The sequence below is a fragment of the Pelobates fuscus genome, chromosome 4 (genome assembly GCF_036172605.1).
Source record: "Pelobates fuscus isolate aPelFus1 chromosome 4, aPelFus1.pri, whole genome shotgun sequence".
Taxonomy (NCBI): Eukaryota; Metazoa; Chordata; class Amphibia; order Anura; family Pelobatidae; genus Pelobates; species Pelobates fuscus.
The window spans coordinates 77,602,104-77,615,223 of NC_086320.1; positions in this window are offsets into that span (position 1 = coordinate 77,602,104).

A 13,120-nucleotide genomic window follows, 5' to 3' on the forward strand; every position below is an offset into this window, starting at 1 on the left:
GGGGTATGTTCAGCCTTTTTTAGTAGCCACTTAGTCACAAACACCGGCCAAAGTTAGCGGTTTTTGCATTTTTAACACACAAACAAATATAAATGCTAACTTTGGCCAGTGTTTGTGACTAGGTGGCTACTAAAAAAGACTGGACATACCCCATTTTAAATACCCTGGGTTGTCTACTTTAAAAAATATGTACATGTTAGGTGTGTTTCGGGGATTTATGACAGATAACGGTGTAACAATGTCACTATTGATACATTTAAAATATATATATATTGAAACAGCAATTTCCTACTTGTATTTATAGGCCTATAACTTGCAAAAAAAAGCAATAAAGCATGTAAACACTGGGTGTTTTTAAACTCGGGACAAAATTTTGAATCTATTTAGCAGTTTTTTTCATTAGCTTTTGTAGATAAGTAAAAGATTTTTCAAGTAAAAGTCCAAAAACATGTTTTTTTTTTTATTTTTCACCATATTTCATTATTTTTTTTAAATACAATATATGACATAATATAAATACTGGTATGTAAAGAAAGCCCTTCTTGTCGTGAAAAAAACAATATATAACTTGTATGGGAACCGTAAATGAGAGAGCGGAAAATTACAGCTAAACACAAACACCACAAAAGTGTTAAAACTGCTCTGGTCCTTAACGTACAAACATCGCAAAAACAGGCCGGTCCTGAAGGGGTTAAAGGGACACTATAGTCACCTGAACAACTTTAGCTTAATGAAGCAGTTTTGGTGTATAGAACATGCCCCTGCAGCCTCACTGCTCAATCCTCTGCCATTTAGGAGTTAAATCCCTTTGTTTATGAATCCTAGTCACACCTCCCTGCATGTGACGTGCACAGCCTTCCATACACACTTCCTGTAAAGAGAGACCTATTTAGGCTTTCTTTATTGCAAGTTCTGTTTAATTAAGATTTTCTTATCCCCTGCTATGTTAATAGATTGCTAGACCCTGCAAGAGCCTCCTGTATGTGATTAAAGTTCAATTTAGAGATAAAGATACAATTATTTAAGGTCAATTACATCTTTTTGAAAGTGAAACCAGTTTTTTTTTTTATGCAGGCTCTGTCAATCATAGCCAGGGGAGGTGTGGCTAGGGCTGCATAAACAGAAACAAAGTGATTTAACTCCTAAATGACAGTGAATTGAGCAGTGAAATTGCAGGGGAATGATCTATACACTAGAACTGCTTTATTTATCTAAAGTAATTTAGGTGACTATAGTGTTCCTTTAAGCAATCTATAGAGATGACAGTAACACGTAAATATACAAATACACTAGAGTGAAATGCATACATTTGCTTACATGGCTATAAACCAATTCACAAAAATAAAGACACAGTTAACACTGAAATTAAAGCAATACACCTATCTCAACATCTATCTCATGTTCTCTATTGAAAATGGATAGAACCCTGAAAAGCACTGTGCATTTTCAAGAGCTAAAACATGCTCATATGTTACTAATGCAGAAATGTCTAATTTGAAAAGCTGGAGATTACTTAATCCTATTTAATGTTTGCCAAAATGTTCTGATCTGAACCAGACAGAGTGTAATGAGCATGCCAAAGTGCATTTGAATGAATAAGCTTATGTGTGATAATATAAGCTATCATAAGAATGCCAGAGAGCTTGTGGAAGATGTGAGCCAAAAATACAGGTTTTTAATCAATTATAACCTTAAATGTGGATTCAGCTGTTTACTAAAGTCCAGATATCTCACCTGTATTTTTAAAAGCATCAATGTGTAGGAGTATGGGCAGTGACTCTTATTGTTATTAGTGATAAATGGCAACCATGCACTACAGCAGGGCTAGGCAACCTTTGGCATTCCAGATGTTGTGAACTACATCTACCATGATGCTCCCACAGCCATAATACTGGCAAAGCATCATGGGATATGTAGTCCAAAACATCAGGACTGTCGAATTTTGTCAACCCCTGCACTACAGCATTGTAAAAACTTGGGAAAAGTAATTTCAGTGCCACGCTATAGGGCTTATACAGGGCACCAAAAACGTATTGTAAATCTGATAAACCATATGTAGGAAGTAACCAGTGTTTAGCGCATTGTCACGTCTAAACATTTGTTATGGAGGAACACAACTGCAGATTTCGTATAGTTGAATATTTATTAACGAAAGTAAAAGGAAAAGACCTTAATTCAAATTTACAGGTACTGTAGCTTTAAGTAGTAAACGATAACTGAAGTCCACAATTACAGGCACTGTAGCTTTAAGGAGTAAATGATAACTGAAGTCCACAGTTACAGGCACTGTAGCTTTAAGGAGTAAACGGTAGTAAATTGCAGTCACTGAATCAATAAAGAGTCTCTTAGTAGAGTTAACGGTTTAGGTGATAAGTAATTACAATAGCTGTTCCATACTTTAACTGAAGCAAGACAGATGCAGATAACTGATAAGAAGTATGAGTTGAAGTTAGCTGTAACGGGCTTGTTTTTACCGAAGCACTTTTGGAGACAGGTAATAACAGCTTTTAGATGCAACTCTTATCACATTGGTTTTACTTAGCTTCCGGCACATAGAACACTGGTTCCCGAGATCTCCTCAGAGGCGTATGAAGAGTGTTTAATCCTTAGTCGTGGATGAGGAGAGGTGAAGGGAACTTTGCAGAGTCTTTCAGTTCAGTCTGGTAGCAGAGGCTTCCACCATGAAGTTGTAGCCGGGTTGTGAGTAAGGAACGTAGTTCAATAATCCAGCCCTGATCAGCTGGTGCAGTCAGATTAAATAGGCAGACCGTGTCATAAAGGGGTGTGGCTAGGCTCCGTGGAACCAGGAAGTAAGAGGATACCATAGTTAAGGCATGACACGCATGTTGTTGTACATGTGATCAATATCTTATACAATAACTCAGTATTATTCATGGAGTTGTAAATTGCTAGTGATTCACCTGAGATTTGCAATTATTGGGCCAAAACAGAAAAATTGTTTTTATCTCAATGTTCAGCGCTAAAATGAGCAATTCGCAGGTGGATTCCTAACATTTCATTATTAAGTGAATAACTCTGAACTTCTTCACTCTTAATGGCATTTAAAACGCAAGTCTCATCTAGTATCATTATCAATGGATCGGAGAGCTTAGTGGCAGCCATTAACACTTAAAAAAAAAAGAAACCAAACCCAGAGAAAAAGCTGGGGCCCAAATCCCACAGTTCAGGATGTGCGAGGAAGTAAATATTTACTCTATAAACTATTTTATCAGCATCAGAAGATAAAGTAGAAGTGATGAGGTGAGAAAGGTGAAGATAAAGTCTCCATATATTCTATAAAAAAATTTGTACCAGCAACAGGCTCTAAAACTAGAGCTGGCTGAGAATAGAAAAAATCGGTGACATTAAAATGGGGAGAGTTGACCCATTAATTCTAGGAGGATTAGCTATGGCTGGATAACAATTGGAAAGCCTGAGAAGCACATGAAGGAACTTACTTTAAAATGTTTCTGTTGACTGATACTTAGGATACCTGAGGAAAGAAACACATAGTCAGAGAGAATATTCTTATACTTGAAAAAAATGTAATTCAGAAAATAATGTCACAAAATAATAATGTTTGTCATAAATCATAAGCATTTTTAAATTCAGTCTTCAAAAAACTGTTTGAAACTAGCTCCATCTAGAGGTCAATCACAAGAAGTCAACAGTCTCTAATCTCATTTATATAAATTAAGAATTATGTAGCAGGTGTTGCATGGTCACCTCAATTAAATTGTCCCATGCAATGCAAGTAATTTAGCTCAGACTCATTTGCAGATTAAACAGATATTTTCTGTGGAATTTAGCTTATCTCAAGGACTGCTTGACTTGTAGTGGGATCATCGGCATGGGTGCTGGTTAGATTACTATTGTATGTCAGCCATATATATTGGTAATGTAGCAAGAAGAGAACAGACAAACGTTGACAATCTCTTTTAGTCTTGTCAACGTTTAGTCTGTCAAAGCCTGGGACATTGCTTTTCCTTCTATATCAGTGTGTCTGTGGAGGATATGCAATGCACAGATGTAGAGAGAGGGTGTTTTTTTATTTTTTTGCTGAGATTGTCATGTACAGCAGAGAATCTCTTTCCATTACATTGGTTGTGTTCTGTTCCAAAGATGATACTCACAAACGCATTGAAGTGCGATGAAGACTGTGTTTGGTATCTCTGTTCTATTGACTGTGATGCACAAAGAAAACATTCCATATGATAAAGTATTTGATGTTTCCTAATTGCATTACCACTAAACCGAGGCCTTTTCTACATGCATCATGTCTGATATTTTATCTCCTCAAATTCTCCTCATAGAAACCAGAAGGAGCTGTGATACATTTCACAATTATATAGGCTGCAAATAGGTTTTATACATGCGATAGACCTTATTTTTATGCATATTATTTTAACTAGGAGATTGGACTGGAAAAAGCAGATCTAATTAATTATGTCATGGGAAAAATCTAGAAAAGCAAGGAATACCCAAATGGACATTAAAGTGTATTGAATGAAATCTAGACCAAAATTCACCCATTAAATAACTTTAAAATCCTCAATTTGACTAGCATATAATTACAAATCCCCAAATACATGCAAAGTGCCTGTAACATCATACATGTTAAAGGGACACTCCAGGCACCCAGACCACTTCTGCCCATAGGAGTGGTTTGGGTGCCAACTCCCACTACCATTAACCCTTTTATAAACTGCAATAATTACCTTGCAGGGTTAACTCCTCCTCTAGTGGCTGTCTACACGAGAGATACGACAACCTCAGACGATCGTTTCAACCTTGTAAGGTATCATCAGTGAGGTATAGCCAATATCCCTCTAGGCACTGTGAGCAAGGGGTCCACATCTGCATTGCCCTTTAAACGTAAGTAGAGAAAAAACAAGTAGCAAGAGAGGTGAGAACGGACAACAGCTCAATTATCCTGCCCTTCGGTGGGTCCACACTCAGATCTCAAGCTGTTTTTAGCTCAACTTGTGCCATTACAGAGAGAACATATCTGACACATATCAGACTGGTCCCACCCATTCGGGCAGTCCAGATCCGAAATGCCAGCAAGTTCCCTCTGCACGAGAGATCCGGCAACCCCAGATGATCGTTTCAACCTTGTAAGGTATCATAAGTGAGGTATAATTGCAGCATTCAAATCAGATATTTTCCCACAACACTGCCAAACTGTATATGTACAATGAACAAAATTATAAACGCAACACTTGATTTTGTCCCCATTTTTCATGAGCTGAACTCAAAGATCTAAGACTTTTTCTATGTTCACAAAAGGCCTATCTCTCTTAAATATTATTCACAAATCTGTCTAAATCTGTGTTAGTGAGCACTTTTCCTTTGCCAAGATAATCCATCCACCTCACAGGTGTGGCATATCAAGATGCTGATTAGACAGCATGATTATTGCTAAGGGGTGCCTTAGGCTGGGCACAATAAAAGGCGACCACTCTAAAATGTGCAGTTTTATCACCCAGCACAATGCCACAGATGTCTCAAGTTTTGAGGGAGAGTGAAATTGGCATGCTGACTGCAGGAATGTCCACCAGAGCTGTTGCCCATAAATTGAATGTTAATTTCTCTACCATAAGCCGACTCCAAAGGCGTTTCAAAGAATTTGGCAGTACATCCAACGACCCTCACAATCGCAGACCACATGTAACCACACCAGCCCAGGATCTCCACATCCAGCATCTTCACCTCCAAGATCGTCTGAGACTAGCCACCCGGACAGCTGCTGCAACAAAGGGTTTGCATAACCAAAGAATTTCTGCACAAACTGTCAGAAACCGTCTCAGGGAAGCTTATCTGCATGCTCGTCGTCCTCATCTGGGTCTGGACCTGACTGCAGTTCGTCGTCGTAAAAATGGGGGCAAAAACAAAAGTGTTGCATTTATAATTTTGTTCAGTGTATATTTTTCTCTGAATTGTATACATAAAACAATATTAAAAACATAAGAAAAAATATATGAGGCATAGATAATTTCACTAGTGGATACCGAACATACACTTACGCTATACACCAATACACGTATGCTGAGAGTGATGTAAATTTTTGTTAAAAATAATAGACATTCTCAAGAACATATTAGAGCCATTCCATAACAAGTATACAGATACAAACTGTTATAAAGTCAATACAAAATGGATTTAATAAATGAAAGTAAGGGGCCCACTCACATCTTCTGGTGGCAAGATAGGAGCAAAGCAAGAAGCAGGGAGCTAGCCATCTTCTTCAACCCCAAGATCTAACACTGAGGAATTCGTAGAGTTTCAATTGTCTCAGTAGAAGTAAGAATTAATGAAAAGGACTGCAAATGGAACTGATGGACAAGTTCTCCACATCAGCAGGCAACCAGTCCACTTCAGTATATAGAGATAAAAATGATGTAGGTGTTTGGGAAGCCAGTCATTCTGTTGGTTGATGCAATATATAAGTGGAGATTTTCTTTCTCCTCTTCATGTTTTTTTCCTGAAGAGGACAATCTTAAATATCTTCCCACAGGCTACATAACTGCATACTGCTATCCCATACATTAAAATGACAACATAGGCAGGCATGTGTGGGCATTGTACCTTCTCCAAGAAATGCTGTTGACATGTATCTTTAAAATGCATAATATAAAGGGCAAGTAAAAACTACTTGTCTATAATAATAATAATAACAATAATATGGCATATTATCACAAAGTATAGAATGAGATTCAATGCAACATAACTGGCAAGAAAAAAACAACCTATTCCAAACATAAACATTAGTAATTTATTTCTTTAGTACAACAACACATACATCTGATATTATACTTATACTGATAAATCTATTGTTAGGTTACGGTTAATAACATCATAATAAATGCCAATAAGTACGTTTAATATTTTTTATTTGTACGACTCGGACTATTACTTATCCAATGTCTTCATTGTCAAGCTGTCAACACCACCAGGTATCCTGTTGACAGGATCAATTTGGTCTCTCATGATGCTCTGGCAATCATAAGTCATTCCCCCGGAATCGGTTGCATGTAAATGATCCACTGACAAAATTGCCTGCACTTTGTGTGCACAGTCTCAGGATTTGCTTACTTTCACCTTCATTCTTGTCACCGCTATAGCATTAACAGCCTCTTCAATTTCCATCCAGGCATTCCTCTTCATAGAAGATGTCACCCTCTTATCATAGACAATACAACAAATGTACAATATGTTTAAAACATGTAAATTAGCATTCTACAAAACTCCACCTTGAAGAAAAATCGACTTTCCGTCACTAAACTCTACCTTATGCCTCAGTCCTGCTCTAGAATGAAAGACAATAATGACGCAGATTAACAATTTTTGTAGTGATTTGCAAATCAACACGTTGTTCTATAGACTTGATAGAAGATTTTTAGTACTCAAACTCTGCCTTATTACATGTGACCTTTTGCACTTAAGATTTTTTTTTTAATGGAAAATTGTGGCCTTTGTACATGATGGAGCCTGGATCTCCATTAATTGGGTCACTCTATAACTAACTGGTTTCAAGCTTATTTAATTGCTTATGAAATAATTTTGCCAAATGTTTTTGAGGCTCAAATAATGTATTTCATTCTGATATGACTACAAATCGCATTCTGTTATATTTGGGAAACGTTTGTAATACAATACATTCAGCTTGACTTTATATAAAAACATGAGTTGGAGTCTTGATCTGAATTTGCAAATTTACTGCACCAAAACATTCTGAAATACAGTGTACTCTAGCCTTAAATTTATTTATTACAGATATCACAGATGTTTGAGAAAGGAACTAATAATTGGTTACAGATAGCAAAATGATCTGCATCAGGCAGCTGTAACAGGATAACATTTGTAACGCAGCAATTTGAAGACAGTGTCCTTCAGATGATTTAAAGACTATTGGGAATATAACTGGAAAATAGTGATTGATGATCAGAAACCAAGTCGTAATGGAAGAAGTGACAACAAAAAACAGACAGTGATTGCATAATTTAAATTATATTGTGCACAGATGACAAATTAAATATACAAATGTAGATGATTAAAAGGATCATAACTAAAGAAATGCCTGAACATCAACTTCGAGAGAAATGTAAATATTTGATTGCTAAAGAGATACTGTTTCTAAATTGCTCTTTAGATTAATTATTTTAACCCCTTAACGACGTTACGGCGTTCTTTGTCGTCCCGGCTTTAAAGGACTTTAAAGCCGTTGCGGCGGCATAGAACGCAGTAACGGCTTAAGCCCCCAGGAGGAGAGATGTACTCCTCCGCTGCAATCCTCTTCTTGAGGGCTGCCTGACAGCCCAGGCAGCCCTCCCACAGCAAAAAAAGCCCCCGGGAGCCATGTGATCCCTCTCAAAGAACGATCACAAGGCCCCCTATAGCTGGCTGAGGATCTGCCAGCAGGGGGACTGTCTAAAATATTAGATAGTCCCCCTGCTGGTAGGTAGTGTAAAAAAAAAAAATTAAACATGTTTAGAATTAAATTAAAAGTATTTTTTATATATATAATATATAAAATATATATACATATTATATATATTCATGTAACGTCATACACAGTGTATTTTAATATTAATATATATATACTAATATTAATATTAAAATACACTTTGTATGACGTTACATATATAAATGTTGTTTCAATATTTTATTTATTTATTTTATTATTTTATTTATTTATTATTGTAATTAAACATATATATATATATATATATAATATATGTGTATATATCTATTATATATATAATATATATACATATTATATATATGTAACATCATTCTAAGTGTATTTTAATATTAATATATATACTAATATTAATATTAAAATACACTTAGAATGATGTTACATATATAATATGTATATATATTATATATTATATATATAATAGATATATACACATATATTATATATATATATGTTTAATTACAATAATAAATAAATAAAATAATAAAATAAATAAATAAAATATTGAAACAAAATTTATATATGTAACGTCATACAAAGTGTATTTTAATATTAATATTAGTATATATATATTAATATTAAAATACACTTTGTATGACGTTACATATATATATAATATGTATATATATGTTATATATTATATATAAAAACTACTTTTAATTTAATTCTATATATACTAATATTGATATTAAAATACACTTAGAATGATGTTACATATATAATATGTATATATATTATATGTATAATAGATATATACACATATATTATATATATATATGTATAATTACAATAATAAATAAATAAAATAATAAAATAAATAAATAAAATATTGAAACAAAATTTAATATAAATTATATATTCATATGTAATTTCATTCTAACTCTATTTTCTTATTAATATATATATATATATATATATTGGTAACAAAATACACTTAGAATGACATTCTATATATATCTATCTATATATAAAATACAAATAACCGCAAATATATATATATATAATTACATAAAAGATTACATTAGTATACACGTAGAATTTAAATACCTATAAATGCATATATAATAAAATTCTACGTGTATATTTAAATAATCTTTTAACATAATTATGTGATTTTATTAATTAAAATTTGATTGACATGCCTGACAACACAGGGAGAAAGTGCAGAGAATGTAATTTGCAAGCACTATATTTGACCCTGTAACTCTCCAAGACACCATAAAACAATGATATTTTAAGTAAAAATGTTTTGCATTTTTTACAAACAAACGGCACTTTTATGGACTATATTATTGTTGTAATATGTTTTACTGTTTTAAAACACTAATATTTGTGTTTAGTGAAGTCTCCCGAGAATAACAGTACCCCCCATGTACATGTTTTATGGTGTTTTGGAAAGTTAGAGAGTCACATATAAGGCTTGCATTTCATTTTTTTTACATTGAAATTTGCCAGATTGGTTATGTTGCCTTTGAGAGCGTATGGTAGCCCAGGAATGAGAATTACCCCCATGATGGCATACCATTTGCAAAAGTAGACAACCCGAGGTATTGCAAGTGGGGTATGTCCAGTCTTTCTTAGTAGCCACTTAGTCACAAACACTGGCCAAATATTAGTTTTTTGCTTTTTTCACACAAAAACAAATATGAACGCTAACTTTGGCCAGTGTTTGTGACTAAGTGGCTAAAAAGACTAAAAATACCCCACTTTCAATACCTTGGGTTGTCTACTTTTTTAAATGGTATACCATTATGGGGGTAATTGTAGGAAATTGGCATTCCGTGAGATCTTTGTTTTTCACACCAGTTTCTGAAGAAATCGAATCAGAGTATCTTGCAGTTAAAACCGTATATTTATTCCAATATACATTTCATCCGGAAAATAACAACAGTCTGTTTTTAAAATCATATGGACCAATAAACAATGTATATTCACTTCTAGATCTTATCCAAGCTTGATGGTAAAAGTATTGGTAAAAATTCTATCTGCAAAAGGTTTTTTATATGTTTAAATTCAGTTACATAGGGCGTATACACAAAGACATAAGGTTTGCCTTCTTTAAAATAATTGGTTATCTGAGAAAGAAAGGTGGTAACCCAAATCTCTGATTAAAGCCATACGTTATATTATTTTGGTAAATTACACACACAAAGACTTCTATATACATGATGTAATGAATAATTGCCTGTAGAAATGTAAGTCTTCAAAGGAATTCAGGCTTTCAAGGCTAGGTCAAAGGTTATTATCAACAGGGTCCACAAGTCTCCATCCATCATTCTTGACTAGAGCCATATGTGTATAAATTACAGTATGTTTGTAATATATATGCCTATGTATGACCCCTTAATGTCTGGATATGCTTAGAATAATAACTTATAATATTTCTACATTCCTAAAACACATTGAGTACATTTAAAGTTCATAAAAATATTTATCAAGATCCCCTTTGATGCTTTATGTACATATAATGCATCATAATTTACTCCAATTCCTTGTAAGACTTTAATTTTGTGGTCAGAAATTTACATCTGTATTCAACATCCATCAGTTGAGATCGCATATGATTAATTCTTTTAGACATATAACAACTAAATAAGAATAAAACCATAATGATAATTATCAATATTACCAAAGGATGAGTTATGAAGTGTGTCATACCCATAACTAATCCTGTCTTTTGTCCCCCAAACCACCGTTGCCACCAGGATGTGGTTTCTTCAATATAGTCTTGTTTAATGCTTTTAATCATACCTTGCACTGTATGTATTTGTACTAAAGTGTTATGTACTCCAGTCGCAGCTTTATCAATAACTTGTATTAACTCTTCATTGTTCTTTAACTGCTTATAGAAATCAGCTCCGTAACCTATGCTTACATTATACAAAGTTCGTTGATCATACCTCATAATAGAATCAGTCCTTTTTAGTATGGGCGGTATTATATCATAATATTTACCCCTTATATCCTTGGTAGTTACTGACAAAGCAGGTCTCTTTGTACAGTAACTTCCCGGTGCTAAGCTTACTGTCTCAGAACAATTTTTCTCATGTATTTCTGTTTTTCCTTCTATTTGATGCCAACATACCATGCCTTTATTGTATGTCCATGCAGGCTGAATTGGTATTTTATTTAATTTCATTTGACATGTGTCATTATTTTCCCAGCACCATGATACCTCTTCTAGAACATTAACACCATAAGGGCAGACATAATCACCATCATTTAGCAAACAATTTTCTATATTAAGCATGTACTCTACAGTTTTTACTCCCACTAGGATTTTATCATTTTGCTTATTATCCATTTTTATCCATTTGGAATTCACTATTTTACCCAAATCAATATATTTAAATCTGTTGTAATTAAATCCTCTAGTAGGGAGAAAAATAGCAAAGGCACAATTTTCTATTGTGTCTTCCAGACATCCTAACCATTGTGTATGCCAAAAAGCTCTGTAGTAAAAACTTAATTTAGGCACTTCAAGTGGGACTTCATAAGGCCATTGATGGTTAAAAAGAGCTTGCAAGAATATTTTTGCATTTGTATTGATGTCCATTTGTAAAGCTATACAGCCTAAAGCTAAAGAGGTATCCGTTGCAATCTTTTCCATTCCTACACTGATATTATACTTCTTATTAATGAGATTCTTAATAATGGAAATATCTGTTCTGTAGTTGTTGACAACTGTTTGCATCTGTATCTTAGATAATAACAATGAAGCATCCTGCGATTTGCTACCTGCAGCTGCTAGTGTACTCATTCTAGCTGCTAACGATTCTATATTTACTCCATTTAACATACTTGCTCCTACACCTAAACCACCTAATACTGTGTTATACCACTCACGTTTTCTTCGTGTATTCACTGGTCTCGAGAAAGTGGTGTCTTGTTTTAACCAATAATAGAAATCTTGCTGTATTCCTACTGTATATTCCTGACATTGTGGGAATGTACGTGTAATGTCCCATTCTGACATGTTCAATGAATATGTGTATATACTAAATGAAGCTCCAAATAATACTTTGTGGTCATCATCTTTGTATATTCTAATGGGATCTTTCCCTTCCTGTTCTACAATATTACAATCATCTGTTATTTTTTGTTCTGGAGCCCAATTATCATGAAATGTCATGATCGTGAATGCATATGACAGCGAAACAGTGTGTCCATTCCTATTTATTGTATGTCTCATAACAAAAATAGGTGTCCATAACCATGCAGGTTTTCTAGATTTTGGATGCCAAGGCCACATTGTGATTTGGCCTGCACATTTAGCTGGGTTTTGATAAGTAAATGAGCTGTCTTGTGTTTGTTCGAGTACTTTTACTTTAGCGTTTGTGTAAGGATTAACAAGTGTATCTATTAAGTACATGTAGCAATTTAACCCATCATCATTAATACTTCTCACATTAAACATAGTAAGGGTAAGGGTGTTGTCTATACCAGTAGGTACCACACACCTACTCTCAGTATTATTTTGCCTTATATATGTCCGATCCTTGGTAATATTAATGATTAAATCAATTCGTCCGTCAACTGATAGATATGTCATACATGGTTCCTGGTTATCATGAAACATGAGCATACCAGATATTGCATCCTCAGATGTGTCTGCATTAATGCATCCACAATAATCAA